This window comes from Lepisma saccharinum, chromosome 13, assembly GCF_977018435.1.
Source record: "Lepisma saccharinum chromosome 13, izLepSacc3.1, whole genome shotgun sequence".
Taxonomy (NCBI): Eukaryota; Metazoa; Arthropoda; class Insecta; order Zygentoma; family Lepismatidae; genus Lepisma; species Lepisma saccharinum.
Window position 1 is genome coordinate 28,221,085 of NC_139241.1, and position 20,503 is coordinate 28,241,587.

The window sequence follows — 20,503 nt, forward strand, 5'->3', positions numbered from 1 at the left end:
AATTTCTCCATTTTGTTTGAAATTCGGCATACTCACTAATTTTGGCCCCCTAATCACGAATCTGTAGTTACAATTTGGCGCTCACATGTGGAAATAGCAAAATAATCAAATTGAGTTCTTATTTCTACACCTTCGATTTCCAAATTTCCCAACGAATCCGGGCTCCGCCCCTGGGGTAATTGACCTACAGCCCCAAACGCTGATGCAACCCCGCCTCCGCTCCGGCTTTCTCTATAGAGTCCCTGTTAAAGGCATGTTAGAAATTGGCCGGATTAACCTGCCCCCAAATAAGCGCCAAATTTTGATAAAATTTAAGTATCCCCAAAACGCATTTCTTCAAATTTACAGGAGAAATTACTTACCGAATGCAGTTTCTTTAGAATTGTGGAAGTTCGGGGAAGTGTTTTCTCGCATCGTTCATTCAATTTTGCCGGTAAATCATCTATTTTTCGATATAAATGTGTGACCGATGCACGAAAGCTCTTGCATCCATTTATTTCCAGGTGGATGTAGCCTGTGTGTGATGACGTAATCCCAGTCAATCCCGGTCAGTGTTTCCAAACACGTGTTTTTGTAACTGAAGAAGGTACCTTTCCGCAAATGGTTTGTGGGGCTATGTGTCAATGCTTCGTGGGGCTATGCGAGAATGGTGTGTGGGGCTACGCATATTTTTTTCGAAACCAATTTTTAACTATTGTAACCTATACGTGACCCTAAATAACCTAACCTTACTGGAAATGGTTTGTGGGGCTACGTAAGTATTTTTTGGTGGAGTGGGGTGAAAACACTGCATGCCGACTACGGTAGTGAAAATGTGACCGCCATTTAGCGTGTTACTGAAGGGAAAAAGAGACGAACAAAACTTAATTCATACGTCGAAAATATAGATTATTTCCGTGAAAAAACGAAATGGCACATAACATTATAGTATAAGGGAAACGGATTTCTTCAAATTTACAGGAGAAAGTACTTACGGAAATCATTTACTGTAGCGTTGTGGAAGTTCGTGAATCTTTTTTTGATCCATTTTAATGCGAAAACATGTCGTTTTCTGCAAAAATCTCTGTCAGACATGCTGTTTCTGCTGCCGCCATTTGCTTTCTGCACGAGAGTACAATGATCCATGTGTTAAGATGATGCAACCCCATAGTCAGTGTTTCAGCCTCGCCGTGTTTTCACTAGAACATGACGTGTCGAGTATTTTTTTTTTTTTTAACTATGCTTGCCTAACCTACCTAACTTAACCTAACCTTACGGAAAATGTTTTTTGGGGCTAACGTGAATGGTTTTTGGGGCTAATGTCAATGCTTCTTGGGGCTAACGTCAATGGTTTGTGGGGCTAACGTCAATGGTTTGTGAGGCTAACGTTAATGGTTTGTGAGGCTAATGTCAATGGTTTGTGACGTATTAGCATAATTTCAAATACGGGCACGAAAGTAGGTATTTTCCTGTGAACGAGGTTGCAGCACTGCATAAATCGACAAAACGCGCCCTGAACCAGTACGCTATCGCCCGCCATAATGTGTTACAGAATCGAAATAACAAGTAACAGTAAGTACTCGTAAATGTAAGAAATAGACATTATCTTAGTTAGAAATGCATTATTTCACTTTAGGAAATGTTCCGCATTCCAAAATAGTACGTTAGCAATGTAAAAAAGTGCGAAATATATGATTTATAGGTGTTTCCCTTATACTTTAATAGTACCTTTGGCACCTTCAAGAATCCTTAGGAATGCAGAATACGTAAGTACCAATGTGAAAAAGAAGAAAATAAAGGAATTTCAGGCGTTTCGGGGATACTTAACAGTTAATTTATTTTGCAATTTCTAGATCCTGATACTACCACGACACGAAATTTTAACTATGTTTGCCTAACCTAACCGAAACTAACCTAACCACACGTCAATGGTTCGCATTTATTTTGCAATTTCTAGACGTTTCCGACAAATTTTAACTTCAGATTCGTCATTAGCAGGCCTCAATTAGTAAGTATGCCAAATATGAAGAAAATCGGAGAGGAAATGGCTTTTTCCAAAGTAAAACTTACGGAAAAATGGACATTTCTTCCTTGCTTCAAAACACACCATCTTCCGGTCATGTAGAGTAGAGATGTGTCGTTCGTGAACGACCCGTTCGAAATGAACGAATCAGTCGCGTGAACGAAAAGATCCGGTTCAGTGTTTTCAAGCGAAGTCGTTCACGGATCCCAAGCGGGTCACTCCAAACACAAAGCCAGCCACAACCCTGCCTCCACTACTCTGGCGTTGAACATTGGTCGAAGTAGCCTTGGGTGAAATTAAAAGAAAGCAGACGGGAGCGTTTTTGGAGGGAAGTTGAAAGCCAGCAGAAGGTCGGAAAGGGGGGGGGGGTGGGTGAAAGGGAAAAGAAGCTAAATATCACAAGACCACTCTCTCGAGTCTGGACCTCGACCTTTAATTCCGCGCATCAACCAAACTCATTCACTGCGCAGTGCAGATCTTTCGTTCACGGATCCCAGATGTCTGGCAGACCCGTTTTCTTTCACGGCTAACTCGTTCAAAGCGACCGGGAGAAAATCTTGGGATCCGGATCCTTGGGTCTCGGCGTCGGCTCGCCCACCCTCCTTGTGGCATGCAGAAATCGGACAAAATAGCATGCAGCCAAAAGAAAGGAAGTTGACCACTAGCACGTAGTGACAGGCTGCCTGGCGTTGGAATGGTGGCGGTGCATTATGTGGAGACGCCCCGCTAGGCTAGCCTCAACTATCTCACAGATTTATTTTTGTTTCTTTGAAGTCCACTTTATGCACATTAAGACTAATCGGGATTGGACCTACCGTTAAACGTGGGATCCGAACCACTATATGCGTCCACCAGGTATCGAACCCGGGACCCCTTTATTACAAGGCGACGACGCTACCCCTGACATTTATTTATTTTATTCTTGCTGCAGATATATATGTAATATATATATTCACTTTGGAATTCTAATTTTGGAACGAAAATATTGATAGGTACATATCACAGGAATACATTAAATCTGAGCAAAATGAAGTTTTACTTAATTTACGTCAGTTTCCTGCCTGTTTAAGCAGCATTATTAACTGGACACAACATTAAAAACTGGATGGAACAGCATTTCAAGACAATATATGAATTTGATTGTTGCCGATTGTTATGCAATAACAATTTGTACATTCCTGCATTTTGTCCCAAATTCTGTAAATACAACTAGGGACCTTAATTTTTTGCTTTTCAAAATTTGTATTTTCAAAGAAATTCGTACTTAACATTAAAAACAAAACTTTGCAATTGATAGCTTATTTTTATTCTAAGTTTTTGCACTCGCCACAGAACGTGAGCAGCAAAATTCACCAATTAATAAAATATAATGGAATACTCAATGATGTTATGCACTTGTGAATATTGTCGTATGACTTATAAAATTATTATTTTCTTATAAAGAAAAGAGCACCATAATAAAATGTCAAATTACTCACCCAAGATGTCAATGTGTGTGAACTTCTCAACGTGTTCCTGTACAGTACAAAAGTTCTGCGAGTTTTTTCAAGCACTGCACTAAGATATATACATAGACACACGCATACACACATACACACAACTGTTCGTGTAGTAAAAGTTATATTTACATTATTGTTTTTATGTCCTCATAATGTCCTGAAGCACCTACTTTAAATTTGAATTGAGAAACAAAATCTGTGATACTTTAGCAGGCGCTAACCTACTTCTTCTGTCACACAGAACTTGTCCTGCCTTTGAGAATATTCTTTCACAAGGAACAGATGTAGCGACAATGCACAGTCTCTTCTTCACCACTTCAAATATTCGCGGATAGAGAAATTTTCTTTCATTCCACCACAATAGGGGGTCCTGTCGTCTATTTATTAGTGGTTCTTGCATGTATTTGTCCAATTCAATGATTCCTGCTGCGGTGGGATTGGTGTCTTTCCTTGTCTGCTTCACCTTCGTGTCGAACTCTTCCCATAAAGATGAAGAGGGAATTGCATCTTCAGTGGAATCATCCACCACACGCTGAATTGCAGAGCTTTCGCTTGTTGGGCGGGAAGCGCAAACTTTCTTACTTAGCACTGCGCTTGCAGCCTTGCATTTCCCCTCATCCGCAAATCCCTGTGTTTTGAATCGGGGATCCAGAAGAGTTGCTTGAGCAATTAGCTCACTCTCTTCTAGATCCCGAAACCATTTAAACAATTCAGCTTTCAATTACTCAACCATTTTCACAACTTGGGCCTGCAAGTTTGTATCATTTTGAAACCTCTGCATTTTAATTCCCATTGCCTTGGAAAACAGGATGATTTTTGAAAGTGAAACAGACTGCTCTGAACTGATTTCCCTTGTCACTTCATAGAATATTTCAAGCACAGCAGTAGTGTTATTTGTGATATTATAAACCCGATAAATGATGAGCCCCCCTCAGGCAGATTTGGCTACACTTAAAACTAGCTCAAGATGTGCATATGAGCTTATTGCTCAAGTGTGGTACTCTGTCTAACCCAAGATTTTTGTAAAAATGCCCTCGGGAATTTCCCGTGAAATGATGAGCCCCCTCAGATTGATTTGCCTACACTTACAAAAGCTACATCTGTGAGATTGTTGTCCATAAGCTTGTCAAAAATAAGCCCCTCTTGATATTGCTATGGCTACACTTAAAACTAAGCCAAAAATGCTCATAAGAGCCACCCACACTCACCCACACCCACACACACCCACACATATTTACTTCTGGTCCACTTCCGGTTTACTTCCGGTCCACTTCCGGCCCACTTGTGACCTACTTCTGGTTTATTTCTATTGCATCTTGTTATGCAACAAATTATTATCCAATATTATGCAATAAATTATTAGGCATGTGTTGTTTTCTGATTGGCTGGTTATGACATAATGTGATGATGTGCTATATTCTGATTGGCTTATTGTTTCAGATGTTTTCAATGCGGTCCGTGCTTAGGCTATATAAAGAGATTTTGCATTACATATCAGCTAGTATTGTGAGAGTGGCTGAGGAGTAAGGGTATGTTGTTCCAGTGCTCCTCATATTTTTTAAAAAACACAAAAATATAGCAGATTTGTATAAATTGAATTATAGGTTTGTTTGATTTAATATACAGAATTTTTTTTATTATTCATATCAAACATATTTCTAATATATTGAACAAAGGGTTTATATCTGCCCCAGTTTGTTATACATGACACATGGTATTAGGTCATGGCCTTTCTAGGACTTACCTGTGTAGACATTTATTTGTGGTGGCTTAGTGCTTCTGTAGATTAATACTTATTCTACCTTTGTGCATGTAGGCTATCAGCTTTATACAACCTGTCATAGTTTTATTAAGTATAGAGTTTTGATTTGAACCCCAAGAAATTTTATATAATAAACCAACAACAAAAATACCAAAGCCAAAAATATTAACACACACACACACACATATACACACACTAGGTATACAAAGCACACTGCTGAACCCAACTGATATTTTTTATTAAGTATAGAATTTTGATTTGAACCCCAATAAATTTTATATAATAAACCAACAACAAAAATGCCAAATCAAAAATATTGTAATCAATGCAATAAGAATATATCCAGCCCCAATTGGGCTAGGCACCAAATGAATTGTGATCCAGAAAAATGCAGAACTCCCACAAAAATATGCCCAAAATGCCATAGAAAATATAGCATGGAATACTTCACATATAAACATATGGGTACTTGTTCTGCACAGTCATCAACATTGCCCCCACAACCATCTACATCTGGTCTGAAAAGGAACCTTGAAACACCTGTTAATGCTAGAGCAGCAAAGCAACCACGCTATGAACCCATCCATAGCAGTTCTGCTGGCCAACTTAGGGATCACCGTTTTGTATCAGAGCCAAGATGTGACATTAAGAATTTTTTGAACAGTATAAATCCTGATGTGCAGGCAATTCTAAATGCACAAAATAGCTCTTATAAGCTGTCCCTCAAATTGTTTACACAATATAAGAAACCAAATGGCAAAAAATTTACACAGCCCCACATAACAGAAACTGTAGCTATATATTCAAATACAAATTTAGACAAAATAATAAGCAGTTTGATAGATCAATTGAATATTAAACACTCTGAATTTGCTGCAAAAAAATCAGGATGGAGCCTATGTGGATCTCCACACAAGTTATATATTAATATTTCTGAATTCAGCCCATTACAAGGATCTGCCATTACCTGCCAATATTAAAAACAAAAGAGCCGTGGTTAACATAGAAAATAATGATGAGAAATGCTTTTTGTGGTGTATTTTAGCTGCTTTGTTTCCAGTTTTAAGGCATCCTGAGAGAATAAGTTATTATAAACAGCATGAACATGATTTTGATGATGCTATGGAGGGCTTAGAATATCCAATGTCTGTTCAGAATATTGATAAATTTGAAAAAAAAGGCCAGAGATATCAATGGTAAACAATTATCTATTAATGTATTTATTTGTTCTACTGGCCGTGGCAATTGCTTGATAGAACCTCTCAGAATCAGTACACTTGATGATGATTCTGCTGTTCCGATTGATCTGCTCTTAATTGAAGTGGATGACACATATCATTACACTCTGATACACAGTCTTGAAGCTTTAGTCAGAAAACAACAAGGCAAATCCAATACAATATTCAAGTTGTGTAGAAGATGTTTGACTGTATTTGATGGTAGAAAAATGGTGAATGGTGTTTATGAACAAAATGCAGAAATTGCTAAAAACAAGTTAATTGAACATTTAAAATACTGTGGCAACCATAAACCTGTTCATATGGTGATGCCTAGTCCAAGTGAAAATGCCAAATTCGAAAAATTTGAAGCCTTGTTGGAACACCCAGCATATATAGTCTGTGATTTTGAATCAAACCTCAAACCCCTTGCATTATGCAGCCCAGATCCTGATGAACCTTCAATTACATCATACCAGTTACATGAACCTTCTAGTTTTTGTTATGTGGTTGTACAGGATGGTGTTGTTAGTGAAGAATATTTATACATGGGGCCAGATGCCATCAAAGAATTTGCACATAGAATAGAAAATAAGTGCCATGACATAGCATCTAATGTCTTATTAAAATCAAAACCTATGTTGCCTTTAACAGAGGATCAGATTGAAGATTTCAACAATGCAGAAAAATGCCCGGTATGTGATTCTGAATTTTCAGATACAAATATCAAGGTGAAACACAATTCTCATACAGATGGTAAATTCAAAATGGCCCTGTGTAATAGCTGTAATATTAAGATCCAGAGACCAAAATTTGTCCCAATATTTTGCCATGGTGCATCCAATTATGATTTTCATCATCTGATCAGGTACGAGGGGTTTGACAAGCAGAATTTAAATATTTTAGCAGAAAATTATGAGAAATATATTGCTATTAGCAAGATAATTAAAGTTAATGGTGCTCCCATTCACTTAAGATTTCTTGATTCCTACAGAATTCTGTCCGCTAGCCTGGCTACCCTAACTAACTAACTCTCTAGCCTTCTTAAACCCGAAGGTTCATGGCTGCAGCAACACAGGCCTTCCATGTTTCCCTATCTTGAGCAAGTTCTATATACTCTTTTCCATCCCTGCCGATTTCCCTTAGGTCCATCTCAACGTTGTCCCTCCATCTTCGTCTTGGCCTTCCTACAGGTCTCTTACCATCAGGTTTCCCAACAAGAATCCTGTAAACTCCTCTCTCCTCTCCCATTCGTGCCACATGGCCTGCCCACCTAAGTCTTCTTGATTTAATTATTCTAATAATATCTGGACATGAATACAAATTATGTAGTTCTAAATTATGTAACCTTCTCCACTCACCTGTCTCCTCATCCCTTTTAGGTCCAAAGATTTTCCTAAGGATCTTACTTTCAAATACTCTCAATTTATGTTCCTCTTTCAATGTAAGGGACCAAGTGTCACATCCATATAATACTACAGGCAAAATTACGGTTTTGTATATTTTAACTTTTAGTTTCTTAGATATTAAACGAGAAGACAAAAGTTTATGAAGAGAGAAGTAACATGCATTTCCTGAATTAAGCCTACTTTTTATTTCCTCTTTAATATAATTTTCATTTGTTAATATTACTCCTAAGTATTTGAATTTGGAAACTGGTTCAAACGAGTTGTTATCAATAATTAGATTTTGATTATTACCTAACACTTGGTTTCGGCCTGTAAGCATATATTTAGTTTTCTCTTTGTTAACTTCCAAACCTATCTCTTTAGCAGTTTTGAAAAATATTTTAGCATTATTCTTAATTGTATTCACATCATCCCCCAGTAAGTCTACATCATCTGCATATGCTAACAACTGAGTCACACCATTTAATTTTAGTCCTTCTTTAGTTTCTTTTACCTTCCTAACAGCATATTCTAAGGCAAAATTAAAGAGCAATGGAGATAATGCATCTCCTTGTTTTAACCATCATGAATTGTAAATTTGTCAGACATATTAATACCCACACGAATTTTACTTTCTGTTTCACTGGTGCATACTTTTATCATACTAACAAGCTTCTTAGGTATTCCAAACTCTACTAATATATTATATAGTTTATCTCTTTTGACTGAATCATATGCTTTTTTGAAATCAATGAATAGCTGATGGACATTTTGATTATATTCCCACTTTTTTTCAAGTGTCTGTCTGATGTGAAAAATTTGATCTGTAGTTGATCTGTTACGTTTAAATCCACATTGATAATCACCTATAATTTCATTAGCATATGGGGTTAGTCTTGTTAAAAGAATGTTAGATAATATTTTATATGTTGTTGAGAGTAGAGAAATTCCACGGTAATTATTGCAGTTCATTTTATCACCTTTTTTAAACACAGGAACAATTATGGATTCTTTCCACTGTTGAGGGATTTCTTCTTTATTCCATATTAAACAAATTAATTTATGAATTTGACATATTAATGAATTTCCACCATATGTAATTAACTCAGCTGGTATTAAATCAATGCCAGGTGCTTTGTTATTCTTTAGCCTTTTAATAGCATCTTTAACTTCAGTCAAGTTAGGTTCTGGAACTAAAGGTTCTGCTGTGTGTACTTCATTCACTTCTGATTTATCTCCTACATGGACATTTAAAAGGTCATTAAAGTAGTTCTTCCATCTATTTAGAATATCGCTTGGGTCAGCTAGAAAATCACCGTCTTTATCTTTTATCAAGTTTACTTTAGGTTGCCACCCCTTTCTAAACTCATTTACACCTTTATATAAATCTCTGATATTTTTATTTTTGCTGTTTGTTTCAATTTCGTTAATTTTGCTTTTCAAGTAATCTCTTTTTTTACTTCTAAACGTGCGGTTAACTTCTCGCTTTATTCTATTATAATTGTTTAGATTTGTATCATCAGAGTTATTTAACCACCTAAGTCTAGCCTGATTTCTTATTTCTATTAGATTATGACATTCATTATCAAACCATGGCTTACTTTTTCTCGGTTTATGGTATCCTATACTTTCTTTAGCTGCTGATTTTATTGCATTACGTATGTGCTCCCAATTCTTATTTACGTCTGTTTCATTTATATTTTGATCATCATTTAAATCCTGCAAAACATCAAATCTATTTGACAGTTTAATTTGGTAATCTTTCTTAATTCTTTCATCAGTAAACTTTCCTGTATCAAATTTTAGAACTTTTAGATTTTGTTGCTTATGATTTATCACTGAGAGTCTTTCTCTTAATTTAGCAATTACTAAATAATGGTCACTGGCACAGTCAGCACCTCTATGTGTACGAACGTCAATTATACTAGTATGCCTTCTCTTATCAATGAGAATATGATCTATCTGATTATGATCGGGCTTCCCTGGCCAGTCAATTATCTGATGATCAATTCAAAATCACATGTGCTTTGTTTCCAAATCAGGACCTGAAATTAATTAGGCGGAAGGGTGTATATCCATATGACTATGTTACAGATTTTTCTAAATTTGATGAGTGTGCTCTGCCACCACAACAAGCATTCTACAGTAAACTCAGGGCATCTGGAATTACTGATGATGATTATCACCATGCCCAGTTGATGTGGAACAATTTAAAATGCCAGACATTTGGTGATTATCATAAGGCATATTTAAAACTTGATGTGACTCTTAGCTGATATACTTCAGGCATTTAGAAAATCATCGATGGAAAATTATAAGCTGGATCCAATGTATTTCTACAGTGCTCCAGGCCTAGCATGGTCTGCAATGTTTTTAAACACTAAAATGCAATTGGATCTGATCCAAGATCAAGATATGTATCTGTTTATGGAACAATGTATAAGAGGAGGCATGGTGCAATGTTCTCAGAGATATGTCAGAGCAAATAACAAGTATATTCCCAATTATGATCAAGCACTGCCATTAAATTATATACTGTATGTAGATGCCAACAGCCTGTATGGTTATGCTATGATGGATAAATTGCCATATGCAGGGCTTGAGTGGGTTGAAGATTTCAATATTGAAGATCTTCAGGATTTTGATGACAGTAACTATGGCCTGTTCTTAGAAGTTGATCTGACAATTCTTGATGATTTACACAACACATTTTCTGATCTGCCCCCAATTCCTGAGGTTAAGTGTTCACCTGGCTCTAAACAGAAGAAGCTCATGATGACTCTAGAGGCAAAACAGGATTATGTCATATATTACAAAAACCTCCAGTTCCTGATAAATCATGGTGTTCAAGTGACCAAAGTTGGCAAAGTCTTAAGGTTCAGGCACTCAAGATGGTTGAAGCCATATATTGATACAAACACAGAGCTTCGAACATCTGCAGTAAGCAAATTTGATAAGACCATGTTTAAATTGATGGTCAATTCAGTGTATGGCAAAACCATAGAAAATGTCAGAAAACATACTGATGTTAAATTAATTACTGACCCAGCCGGAGCAAAAAATTGATTGCAAAGCCTAATTTCAATTATAGAAGAATTTATGATGGCAATATGGCACTTTTCAACATGAAAAAAACAAAGATTAAGTTTGATAAGCCTATTTATGTAGGGGCTGTGATATTGGAATTGGCCAAATTACACATGCTAGAGCTCTATTATGATGTGCTGAAGCCTATTTATGGTGATTGTGTAAAACTGATGTACATGGACACAGATAGCTTTATTCTTGATATTCAGACAGAAGATGTTTATCAAGATATGTCACAGCCTGCATTGCTTGAATATTTTGATACCAGTGAACATACAAAGATTCAACCCCACAACAAAAAGGTGCCTGGCAAGTTAAAAGATGAGACACTTGGTGATGTTATTGTGGCATTTGCTGGGTTAAGGGCCAAGATGTACAGCTTTGAAACATGTAGTGGTGTTGTTACCAAAAAGGCCAAAAGCATTGGCAGAGTAACTGTGGACAAAGAGCTCGAATTTGAAGATTACAAAAATTGTCTCAAAACCCAGAGTTTAATAAGAACATCAGAATGCAGAATTCAGAGTGTGGATCACTTGTTGACTACAAATGTTGTAAGAAAAGTGGCTCTGGACTCACATGATGATAAGAGATGTATTTTGTCATGTGGCATACATACTCTACCATGGGGTCATTGTGATTTGAAAAGTGGGAATCAATGCCCAAACACAGAACATGATTTGAAATAAATAAACATGCCTATGAACTTATTTGGGTTCAAAAAACAGGCTATTATGGACCTGCCAACACCAGCACCCTCTTCTGATATACAATCTATGATATCTAAACTAAGTGGTTTGTTAATTATTCATCTGAACAGCATACTTACAGATGTTGATGATAAAAAAGGTAAAACATTGTACATATTTAACAATCATTTAAATCATTACCTGTTACCTGTAGGTGGTCAATTACAATTTATTACAACTCCCGAGGGTGATGTCAAGGTTTCAATAGGGAGAAATATTTATAGAATTAAGCACTCAAACATGGTTTCTGGCACTGTATATACTGTTTCTGCTGGTGATTGTTTATATATTGAGGTCCCTGGATCCTATGACAAGCTTACACCTTTTTTTATAGAATTAAGAATTAGATATTTTTTAATAAATAACCACTAAAACAAAATGACTAATGATATATTTGGCCATACAAGGCATGAAGATCACAGTGATGAGATTCTGATGCTTGATGTCAGATTCAAAAAATTAAGAAGTGATTTACAAGCTTTACAAACCACACTCAATGCCAGTCTTCAACTAGAAATTACAAATTTACAATCACAATGCATGGACCCTCTTCTTAAAATTGATCCAGAACTCAAATTGCTGTTTCAAAAATATACTGACTTGGCTACATTAGATAATTTTCAAAATTTAGAGGAAGCTGTAGCAGCTCTTCAAGCCAAATTTAAGACTCAGGCCACCAACTCTGAGCAATTGAAACAACAATTAGAAGAACAGATTAATAATGTCGAGACACAGCTCCAAACAATTGTCAAAAGCATAAAATCACAAGAAGATTTTGATCTAGTAATTCCCACTCTAAAGGAACAGATTCAATCACTCCAGATACCTAATCTGGACCCCTTGAACAATGCCATAGCTGAGGTTAAAGAAAAAATTGAGACACTTGAAAATTTTATGAACAACTTGCCATCTTCTGATGCTCTGAGTGCTATAACTCGTAGTGTTGCCAACATCAAGCTGCAACTTGAAACATATGAAGATTTTGGAAAACTTCAGAGTACGAGAGCCCATCTTGAGGGTACAATAGCAGCAGTGCAAAGTGATCTGACAAATGTACAAGAAACTCTAGAATCTCGCCTGCCTGGTATTGTAGATACCCTTGTCAGTGTCCAGCAACAGATCACAAAACTTGAAAACCTCAACACTGAATCTGAGCTATCTCATTTTCATCACTTGATCGATGATATCCAAACAAAGCTTGAAATTTTACAACAATCAACACCTATTCAGGCAGACATAGCCCTGCTTCAAGATGCTATACAAAGTGTGGCTGATGCTTCTGAATTAAATGATGTGAAATTGGCACTTGAATCTTTGCAAAATACTGTATCAAATCTGCCTACATCACAGGAATATATATATATATATATATTTTTAATATTAAGAGAGCTGTGAATCGCATATTGAAATCAGAAGATATCAAGAATATCCAGACAGAGATCAAACAACTTACTCAGACAGTGGCCACTCTACCAACTAATCAACATATTAATGAACTGCATGCCCTGTTTGAGGATATCAGAAGACAAGTCCATGATCTTACAGCTTGAAATTCAAAATTGGCAGTTGTTGAAAATCTACAGCAAATTGTAGCCAACATCAAGCAACAGCTAGGGTCCATGGAATCCAACCAAGCAAATGCTCTGTCTGCTTTTGCCACCCAGCTTCAAGAGATTGTGCAACAATACAAAAAACTTGTTGTGGACATAAAAATCAAGCCAGGCCATGATGATGTTGTTAGGACTATCAATGAGCACCTTGAATCTGTAACAAGTAGATTGCTTACAGCAGAAAAAGAAATAACTGGCCTAATCGAGAATCCTAAGCATACAATAATCCTTGAATTGTACAGTATCCCCAACAAAGAATATGATTCACCATTTACACCAGGTGGCAAAATATATATGCTGTCCCCTGCACAATTTTATTACCAGTTTTTTGTTGGGGCACACTTACACCAATCAAGATTAAATATTGGTTACAACCACAGGCCCACCACTACCCTACCTTATCAATAACTAATGCTGACAACAAACCAAAGGTCACCAGTGTAGAGTTAGAGGATTTTACAGACCCCAATACATTAGAAACATCTTATGCTGAAGATGATGGTTCTCTTGAATTTAATATACAAATAGGAGACAAATTATATTTAGAAAATCCTGTAGTATCAGCTGCTGAACACCCCATAGTTGCAATATTCTTGTTTACATACTATGTCTAGACAAATGATTGTTGATGAATTACACAGACAAGCCAGACATAATTATAAGAGACTGCCAGTGGTTACAAAAGGCATAGATGATTTATGGCAGTGTGACTTGGTTGAGATGGCAAGTGGACAGCTGAAAAACTTAGACAAAATCAACAAGGGCTAGAAGTATCTACTCACTGTTATAGACACATTTTCAAAATATGCCTGGGCTGTGCCACTCAAATGCAAGACTGGAGCATGTGTTACAGAAGCCTTCAGGACAATCATCAATCAGAGTGGAAGATCACCGCGCTATCTACAAACAGATAATGGCAAAGAATTCTATAATTCGGTGTTCCAACAATTTATTAAAAGCCAGTCAATACAACATTACTCGAGTTACAGTGATCTCAAGGCCTCTATTGTAGAAAGATTCAACAAAACCCTAAAAAATCATATGTATAAACAATTCACCCTTCAAGGTAATTATAAATGGCTCAGTATCCTACCAGAACCTTTAGATAGATATAACAACTCGGTCCATTCCACAATCAACATGAAACCCTCTGAGGTAACTTCATCTGATGAGCAAAAATTGATCAGTACTGTTTATTATCCTAGATACCAGCCAACAACAAGAAAAGCTAAATACAAGGTTGGTGATCAAGTAAGAATCAGCAAATATAAGCACTTATTCAAAAGAGGCTTTACCAGAAACTGGAGTTTCAGTGGTTCAAGTTAAACCTGGGATCCGATACACATATATAATAAAAGATCACCAAGGAGAAATTCTCAAAGGCAGGTTTTATGAAGAAGAACTCAGCAAAACTAAGCAGCCTGACACATATCTCATAGAGAAAATCATCCGCAGAAAAGGCAACAAGATACTTGTCAAATGGCTAGGTCTCCCAGAACACAGCTGGATCGAGGCAGATAAAGTGATACTATGAACACCTGGGATGTTATAAAAAGACTGCCAGAGCCTGAACAGCAGATTAAGAGAAATGGCAAGCTGCTGCCTGATAATATTAGATGTCTTATTGTTGGGCCATCGGCTTGTGGTAAAACTACACTAATGATTGATAATTTTTTATTGGCACCCAACTGGTTAGACTGGAAAAACAGGCACTTGTATGTCTTCTCTAAGAGCTTGGAACAATTAAAATATCAGCAGCTGATGAGGCTATATGATGGACTGGATATAGCCACTTTTGAATCAGATGTTAAGCCACTCCATGAATGTCTCGATAATTCTGTTGTTGTGTTTGATGACATTATACTGGATAATCAAAACAAGGTTAGAATTTTTTTTACACAAGGCTGACACAAAAATATAGATTGCTTCTACCTGGCACAGACTTTTTCTAAAATTCCAAAGCAGCTGATCCGAGACAACAGCAATTTTATATGGAATCAGGACAGCTATGGGTTTGTCACAATTGATATGACAAGGAAACCCAATAGTGGTAAATACAAAAATAAAATCAACAATTTTCTAGACATTGAAACAACCATGAAAAGGCCAATCATTGATGATCTTAAATTAAGAGATTATCTTGTAAAAAGATTTAAGGGATGGAAATCAGAGAACCGAGGAATCTATGAACAACACAAGCAAACTGAACAACCTATTATTGATGCTATTAGTGAATTAGGTAAAAATATCAAAACTGTTACAGAGCAAAATCAAAATTTGATCACAGAGCTTGTACCTGTAGCTGCTAGGAACATATTAGATTATCCAATCACCCCACTTTCTAGTATTCATACACCTAGTCCTGTTGCTCCTCGAAGAATTGAAGCTACTCTGGATCCTATTGAATTGGGTCTTCTTGCTCAAAAATATTTAAGCACACCTAAAGACAACAAAGATGAGGTTTTTGGCTTATATGCTGACACAGAGCGTGATGGTAGCATCATACATAGAATTGGCAATTTTAGAGTAACATTTATGGGAGATGATCTAATTGTATATTCAGAATCTCATCTTGGAGAAAGAGGTGGTTTTGTTAAGTATCCTGGCACACCTGGACTGTGGGAACTGATGACTAGGAAGAGACCTGGCAGCTATACAGATCAAGATTATGAGCATTACAAAGAAATATTAATAAAATCAGATGCTCTATACCAGAACAATGATCCCACACAAAAAAGAGTCAAGTCTAGCAGTGGAGCAAAATACAACAACTTAATCAAGCCCATATGGTCACAGATCAAGACTGGTAGTGGAATCAAACAATACAACACCCTGCCTAAAGAATTTGTGTGGGTTGATGATGTCAGAAAACTTGTAGATAGGTTGCTGGTGATAGCTGGGGAGGAAAATGCTGGCAACCACAATTTTTACAACGAAAAGGTTGGAATTATGGACATGATAAGCACCAAATTGTCTAATTTTATAGTGAATGACACTAAGGGCATTGGATATCTTATAAAAATTATTAATACTCTACCACCTAAATTTTGGAATATCTCTGAGGGTCGGGGGCTGGTTAATGACATCATAAACAAGCTGCCATTTGAACTACACATTCCAGGTTATCAGTATTGTGGTCCCGGTACAAAATTGGATCAGAGACTAAACAGAGGTGACCCTGGTGTTAATCCTCTAGATGCTGCTTGTAGAGACCATGACATAGCATACAACACACATACTGATCTTGATAGGCGACATGTTGCAGACAAGAAATTAGAAGAGGCTGCATTTGGTAGATTTGTAAGCAAAAATGCTTCTTTAAGTGAAAGAATAGCAGCATTGGGGACCACCATAGCTATGAACACCAAACAAAAACTGGGGTGGGGGTTGTGATAAATTAAATAAATTTAAGCCACTTAATTAAGCTATGTAAACCCAGAATATATATATAATAAACCTACAATGAAGGCCAAGGTTGTTATGTATCAGATACCTTATGCAGGTCTTAAATCTCTTAAAACTATTGATAGCCTTTTAACCAAAAAGCAGCGCAAGAAAAAAAGCTCTTGTCTTGCCAAGGGCCATGGTATGAAATTATTACTTAGTACCCCCAATTAAAAAAATTACAGCATTCCAGGAAAAAAGCACATGTAGGTGGCTTTATATTTAGTATCCCGGCCATCTTAGCAGCTTTGGGGGCTGTTGGCAGCTTGGCTGGGGGATCAGTTGCTATAGCAAAAACAGAAATAGATCCCAAGAAGAATAAGGCAGAATTAGATGAATTGAAGCGCCATAATCTGGCCATAGAGAAACAAGGCAAAGGTGTTAAGAGAGCCATGAATAAGTTTAAAAAAAACAAGAGCCGTTTACAAACCAAGATATTGAAGCTTTAATCAAACCACTGGGCATCAAAAATTTTAGAGGTGTGTACATGTCTGATTCTTTACCAGAACAACCACTCAACAAAGAGTGTGGCATAGTTAATTTGGATAAGTACAAAAATCAGGGCACTCACTGGATTTGTTATCTTAAATATTTAAAAGATGAGGCATTTGTTTTTGATTCATTTGGAGGTGTTCCACCTGAAAATTTAGTAAAATATCTAAAATCAACTAATCTTTATTACAATAATGCCCGTGTTCAAAATTTCAAAGATGTTAATTGTGGACATCTGTGTTTATCTGTTCTTAGATATCTGTCTCAAATAAATAAACCATCAATTGAAGATTTTCAAAAGGCCCTGTGGTATCTGAAGCATCATGGGAGTATTCCATCTCACCAGCCAAAATTCAATATTGAAACTTAGATTACATGATGATAGAGTATATCCCAAACCAATAGCTCTCATGTACTTGATCCCCAATATTACACACCACAACAACAAGATTGTAGTTGGTGATCAAAAAATTGTCATCACTCCAAGGCAATATAATCTATCTACTCTAAATGCTCAGTTACCCAGAGGTATAGTGTTAACTCAAAATTCTGTCACTCACAGAGTAGAGATTGTGTCTGCTACAGAAACAGTGGATCTGGGTACTATAGGAGAGCTGTTAGGTTTGAGAACAACACAAAACTTGAACTAGCCATTAAACACACTGCTATTAATATACCTAAATTCTTAGCCATAGAGACTCTAAATATTCACTGTAATGTGGCCGAGGGTATGATCACCAAATCAGATGGCATAGGCACTCACAAACAAACTGGCATCATTGCAACATTCAAACCTAACTCTGAATTTATGGAGCCCATCATCTACACTCCATCACCAACATTATATTTTCCTGTGTGCCATAATAGAATAGATTACATTGAGTTGATGGTCACTAATGAAAAAGAAGAATTAGTTGATTTTGCTGGAGCCACAACAACTGCTATCATAGAGATTAATATTTAAATAAAAATACATACCAAAAAAAATGGAAAATATTGAGAGTTATGAGCTACAATCATTCCCCCCAAACAGGAGGACTTTTGCAAATTTAAATCAACCCAACACAGAGATTGAGGTTGATCTTGATGTAGGAGATGGCTTTATACACCCCCACAGAGCAGACCTATACATCAAATTTGATGTTGTAAAGCTCGATGGTACAGATTATCCGGCAAATTCAAATATAAGATTGGTAGACAATTTTGTGCCACATCTGTTCTCTGAAATTGAGATAAGAAAACATGGTGTTGTTATAAACAGAGTAGATTACCCTGGTATTACATCTACAGCTTTGGCCAAACTAAAATTATCCAAAACCGAGGCTTCTTACTACAAAATAGGTGGATTTGAGGCTGGTGATAAAATTATATCTAAAAGCCACACAGTGCTGTTTCCTATGCGCCTGTTACCAGGATTCTTCTCAGATTACAAAGATATTATGTGGAAGGGTGTTTTAAGAATTACATTTAGAAGAGCTGCCAATGATAGTAATGCTTTGATGAGGTACAGTACATTAAACTCTACAGGGGAAGCTCTGCCTAATACCCTACCTGATGAAGGCAAGTGCCTTATTCAGACTAAGGAGCTAAGAATCCCGGTTGTTGAATATGAAGCCAGTTATGCTCTTTAATACAAAGCAGATATCCTAAAAAATCCACAGGTGCCTTTACAATTTTATACATATCAATGTGTGCAGAAGCCTGCCACTGGTAGCTATTATGAGTTTGATGCTACAAATTCATTCTCCAGTATACAATATGACATGCCAGATTTTGTGGTGGTACTGTTTCAGACTGGAAGAAACAATAATCAGGAAAAAAAATCAAGTAAATTTGATAACTGCAACATCAAGAACATATATCTTAAAAATGGCAGAAATGAGGTGTTCCCTAGAGAAAATTATAATTTAAACATGTCCAAGGATGATTTCCTTAAATTATATGAAGCATTTACAGCATACAAAAGGGTCACTACTGGCAATACTGACATGTATTACACACCAGATGAATTCAAAGCACAGAGACCCATGTTTGTCATCAACACCTCAAAAAGAAAACAAGTTGTGGTTAATGACAGGACAAACATTAAAATTATATGTGAATTCCATGATACACTCCCTGATGATACCATATGTAGTGTTATTCTTATAGGTGAAAAATCATATGTTTATGATGTAAGAAATGAGAGAGTCACAGAGCAATTCTAGAAAACCTCTGCATATTACATTGTCTTTGTACTAGATATGCAAGTTGGGCCTGGTGTTCAATTGAACTTAAACCGGAAGTGGGCCGGAAGTGGACCGGAAGTAAATATGTGTGGGTGGCTCTTATGAGCATTTTGGCTTAGTTTTAAGTGTAGCCATAGCAATATCAAGAAGAGCATATTTTTAACAATCTTATGGACAACAATCTGGCAGATGCAGCTTTTGTAAGTGTAGCCAAATCAATCTGAGGGGGCTCATCATTTCACGGGAAATTCCCGAGGGCATTTTTACAAAAATCTTGGGTTAGACAGAGGCCGTGTTCCAAAGGTGCAAGACCGTACTTGAAGCGAGCGTCCTCCGAGTATGGTCTTGGAGTACGGTCTTGAAGTCGTGGACTGGAAGTGAAAGTCTTTCGAATTGCACTTCGACTGCAGCGCCAAATACGATCAGTAGATAAAGCTGAGTACTCGTTGTTTTCCCCACGTTATAAACACTTGTTTTTCACCATAGAAATCACGTTGCATTTTCAAATGTTCGTACACATACATTTCCACACATTAGAAGCACTTTAACCAACAACTTGCTAACCCATAGCGTATATTTAACCTGTGTTGCTGACCTTCTACCTCCGCGATTTTAAACAAACGAACAACGAGTGCGGAAATCACGTGACCGAGTCAGCTTCAATCTGCACTGCGAGATATGCACTTGCGTACTCCTGTACTTGACGCTTTCGAACTGTACTAGGTGACGTCACTTCCGCCAAAACCATGCTTCAAGTACGTACTTCGTACCTTTCGGACAGAGCCAGAGTACCACACTTGAGCAATAAGCTCATATGCACATCTTGAGCTAGTTTTAAGTGTAGCCAAATCTGCCTGAGGGGGGCTCATCATTTATCGGATTTAATATATCACAAATAACACTACTCACAGCTGTTGCACTCTCAACTACCTCCCACTCTTGTGGAGACAAGACGTCCAAGTCGCTGCTTACCAGTGCAAGGGTTGATATCACAGGTTCTTTATTTTGTAACATCCTACGCAGCATAT

At 36.9% G+C, this 20,503-nt stretch overlaps 1 protein-coding gene across 7 annotated transcripts in view; it reads right to left on the bottom strand.

Annotated features, from left to right (window-relative positions):
• Window positions 1–2,123, bottom strand: part of LOC145997219 (uncharacterized) — a 36,968-nt gene extending 34,845 nt beyond the window's left edge. For 5 of the 7 annotated variants that reach the window (XM_083133985.1, XM_083133988.1, XM_083133981.1 and 2 more), the window contains exon 1: window positions 2,050–2,123. The gene's annotated coding sequence lies outside the window, so the exon portion shown is untranslated. Of the gene's footprint in view, window positions 1–1,753; window positions 1,815–2,049 lie in introns of those variants that run through there. The other 2 variants (XM_083133987.1, XM_083133984.1) reach the window with 2 other exon arrangements.
• Window positions 2,124–20,503: the final 18,380 nt, after the last annotated feature.